We start from the raw sequence: 4,689 nt of genomic DNA on the forward strand, positions 1-4,689 counted from the left end.
CTGACGCGCTCGTTTTTTCAGACGCTTGCAGAAAAAGGCTTCCCAAAACAAAGTTACTGGGTTAATCTTTTTCACGTTTCCTTGGTTGGTAGATGCACCGGGAACCTGATTATAGCACTTAAAACCGGGAAAAGTCAGATTTTCATGATATGTCACCTTTAAAGTCATTTGCACTTATATATTGTTGCTCTTTTGTTAGTTTTGACTGCTTTTATTGTCCTCATTTGTAAGTCGCTTTGGATAAAAGTGTCTGCTAAATGACTAAATGTAAATGTAAATGTAAAGTGTCTGCGTGGTGCTGAAATCTGACTCCCCTGCTTTTTGCGCTTACATTTCCCTTATTTAAAGGACAACGTGATTGAAATTAAAACTTGACAATTGTGATCTGAAACAATTGTGATTAGATCAAATAATCAAACTTCCTTAATTAATAATCATGACATGCCTATATGGGAGTGTGTATAGGTTTGTATAAGTGTACAACTGAAGCCAAGCCATTGGCTTTTTTGTGTCCAAGGCACACAACATTATATTCACGGAGTACATAAACTACAAATAAGGCTGTGAGTTTGTGTATGATGCATTTTCTGCTTTCTCTAATTATCAAGCTGTTTGCATTAATGAAGTGAGAGCCTGTTTACATCGTAGAGACAATGTTTTTGCTGCAACGTGGGCTTTTTGTATCCACGGTAACCTTGATGATAATTATGACAAACTTGCAGAAAAGCTACATCCACAGCCAAGCTGCAAATTATACAAGCAAATACAGTGGAGGGAAATTATCCTTGAAGTGAATTAATTAGTGTCTGTTTCGCTAACAAACACCAATCACTTGCAGGAAAACTTCTTTTAAAACTGCTAAAGAACTGACAAAACCAAAAACGTTTTTGAGATGTATGACATTCATTTACATAAACATAATATAGAGAAGTTCTCACCCAGAAAACAAAAACAGATGGGCAAAGCAGAGGAAAGACAGACGGAGTTCAACATTTAAAATGCTTTTATATGCACACCATTTATATCGCAAGATGTTTTACCATGGTTAACATTACAGATCATTTCTCATTTAATGTTGACCCACACCCAGAAGAGTAAAGGGCTCATTATGTTTAGCAAGCAATTATCTCGAGGAGTCCATCTGGGTTTCTTAAACCTTTCTTTAAAAAAAGAAATTCTTACAACAGAACTTTTATTCTTTAATGCAACAAAAAGAGGAAATTCAGGACAAGGATAAAAGCCACAAAGGCTGGCAGTTCGCTGTGTGTTTGTGCATCTGGAGCCAGTAGATTGCAGGGACAGTGTGGGGCTCAGCAGTTATGATGCCTTAAACATAGGGTGACCATACGGGCCATTTTTACGGGACGCACCCTTGCCAGGATTCTATATTGCCTAAAATATCCAGGTTTTGGCTGTTAGCACTGTGCAGATTGATCGTTGTATGACATTATTTCACGAGAGCTATAGAGAGCAGAGCAGACGGCTCCTTATGCTTTCAAATCGCTCTCTTACTTTGGTGTCATACAACGATTGGCGCGCAGCTTCAAGTCAAACGAACGAACGAACACGTGCGCATATTTGCATAGCTTTGATTGTTCTCACCTTCTCACACGCGACACGCCACAATTGGTCGATTATGTACAATATCTGCAAGTTATTAGTTAAACAACTTTGGATGTTTTAGACAATATAAAAATCCTGGCCAGGACGTGTCCTGTATAAATGGCACACATGGCCACCCTACTTAAACATATACGGCTCTCCTGAGTGTTGATATGAGTAGTAATATATACAGCAAAGATTAATCACTGAGTCTGATTCAATTCCTAAAAGGCAATGTAGTTCCTGACAAATTCATTTTCAACAACATATTTAAATCAGTTATCAGTTATTCACACAAATTCTCTTCAAATCTAAACCAAATCTAAAAGTTTGGAGACAGTAAGATTTTTAAATGTTTTTGAAAGAAGTCTTTTATGCTCACCAAGTCTGCCTTCATTTAATTCAAAATAGTTTTATTGAAATATTATTACAATTTAAGATAACTTTATGTAACTTATTACTGTTACTCTAATCTTCAGTGTTACATGATTCAGAAATCCGAAATCATTCAAAAATCATTCTAATATGCTGATTTGCTGCTCAAGAAACATTTCTTATTATTAGAAATGTAGAAAATAGTTGTGATGTTTAATATTTTTGTGGAAACCGTGATACATTTTCAGGATTCCTTGTAACATTACAAAAGTCTTTACTGTCACTTTTGATCAATTTAATGTATCTTTGCTGAATAAAAGTATTCATTTAAAAAAAAAAAAATCTTTTGAATGCTAGTGTAAGATTCTTTTAGTTCCTAAATATTAAAATTGCTCATAAAACAGACATTAAAATTAATTGCAAGTTACCCATCTAAAGACATCCTAATCTGAAACTACAGTATGCATCAGCACTATTAGAGAACAATGGCAGGTAAGTGGCATGACGTGTACTTTGAAACAACTTGAGAATGAAAATGACTATTACATTAAAAAATTAATATGTAGAAAAATTTGTTCACAGCAAAGCTGGAGATAGAGCCTCGGGCTAACCTTTGTTCATTTTCTTTCTTTCCGCTCTCCAGTGAATAATTAATCCTGGTAATAAGCAGACACATTAACGATGCTGATGTATTAAATTTGTTCGTTATCAAACATATGAGAAAATATCACTTCAAATAAACAAACAAAAGATCTCCTCTAATAAATAAGGACACAAAATGACATAAACTGATAAATAAACATACAGTGAGTGAGAAATGTCTCTATAAACAAACAGTCATAAAAACAGAAAACACAGATAACGAAATGTACCAAAAATGATGTTGCTATGGCTACAGCTTAAATCAGGCACCCTGTAAGGATGTTGCTATGGCAAATATATGTAGTGGTTAATATTCATTTTGCACCTGTACACCTTTTCCTCATGATTCATAGCAGAAGCCTGCTGAAATTTTCCAGTTCAGGTATTTTAAAGGAGTGGTTGACTGTTTTTTTATAGGCTTGATTGTGTTTATGGGGTGCAGTCTAACATGTGTTAATGCTTAGTTTGTTAAAAAACTTTTGTTATTTTTCACATAATTTACCTTTATTCCACACCTCTCTGTCCCTTCTCCTCTGAACGCACCAACAGAAATTACATTTCGTCGGTATTGTAGAACTTTGTAATGTCTAAGTAGCAAAGTACCTAAACACAAGTAAAATAATGCATTTTCATGTCAAATTAATATAATCAGAATTACTTAAATAATAATTTGCTGTAAATAAAAAATAGTACTCCAGGTAAAAGTGTACAGAAGCACTAAGAGACCATTATTTTTTTCTGTCCTGCATTCTAGTGACCACAAATTAATTTTCTTGTGACCTAAACTTAACAAAAGTTGTTTTGTTGAGATCTTGACTTAAATTTTACATCGCTCACATTGGCTAGCTTGGAAGCATTCTACACAAAGTTCCTAGAACAATCTTTTACCAACAATAGCACACAGAAAACGTGAGCTTAATCTGACAGTTCAAATGGTTCTGGTTTGTGCAGCTCCTACAATGATGCTTAAGTGGTCCATTAATTGTTTAAGAAACTTGCAGAAAAGTTTTATCTCAGTCTCGCATAAAATGCAGAAAAAAATTCAATGAAAGCAGTTCTGGAAAAATATTTCACACAGAAGACCTATGGAGCTCAAAGACTCATGATTATCTCATATAAGACAACACTACAGCATTGTCCACTTCATTACATCACCTCTGGTATTGATGTACAATAACCATTAGAGCTGAAAAGAGTACCTGAGAGTGTCATTAAGTGAGACTGAATTCATGTATGGATCATATTTTAAATACAGCTCTAGCAGCAATAACAAAGGTACTAACCTCATTTAAGACCATAACAGTTTCTGATTAACACATTAAGACATTATTGTAAGAACTTCACTGTGGTGGCCAGCCTAATTAAGAGGAAGCTGCATATTTTTAATACAAAAGAGGCTCAGAAAGAAACACACAGAGACTTGAGCGGGGAGCACTGATGAAATAACCGCAAATACCCATGACAACATGAACAAGTGCTCACTACATGCCGGTTTTCCAACCTCTGTGGAAAGAGATTTGGTGCTGTATGTTTAGAGACTGAACAAGGATAAAAATGAAGCTCGCCTGCTCCATCGCTCTCAAATTAATCCACGTTTAGAATCCTGCCATGAACATAGCTTACAAAAACAAAAGTCAACCATGCAGATATTTCCATTTATGCCCTTCGCTCCACACAAATACACAGTTTTCCCACTTCTCTCTCCCTCTCTATTTCTAAGAGTGTATCTAGGTCAGGTTCCTACTCAAAGGCTTTTCTAAACCCCAGGCTCCTCCCTCTGCTGTAGAGAGCACAGAGAGCTGATCTACATATGGCAGACCACCACTTCACAATAATGAAATGTCATGAAAGGAATGACTAAATTGACAACAAATGGAGGCAAAAAAGTGAAGTAAATGGGTTTTGTGGCCTGCCTGAAGTCTTCACTTTGAACGTGCTTTGGAAAACATTTAAAGGGGTCCTATTATGCTTTTTCACTTTTTGAATTTTAGTGTATGTAAATATGTATGTTACAATTATGTACAAGCTTTTATAATAAATTGCTGACAGTACAATACTGGACAATGATGT

General features: G+C 35.3%; 1 protein-coding gene across 1 annotated transcript in view; it reads right to left on the reverse strand.

The window, feature by feature from the left end:
* LOC107742579 (activating molecule in BECN1-regulated autophagy protein 1-like) overlaps positions 1–4,689 on the reverse strand; it is a 71,564-nt gene that overhangs the window by 21,862 nt on the left and 45,013 nt on the right. The window lies entirely within an intron of this gene.

This window comes from Sinocyclocheilus rhinocerous, unplaced genomic scaffold (genome assembly GCF_001515625.1).
Source record: "Sinocyclocheilus rhinocerous isolate Xijiao unplaced genomic scaffold, SAMN03320098_v1.1 scaffold587, whole genome shotgun sequence".
NCBI lineage: Eukaryota > Metazoa > Chordata > Actinopteri > Cypriniformes > Cyprinidae > Sinocyclocheilus > Sinocyclocheilus rhinocerous.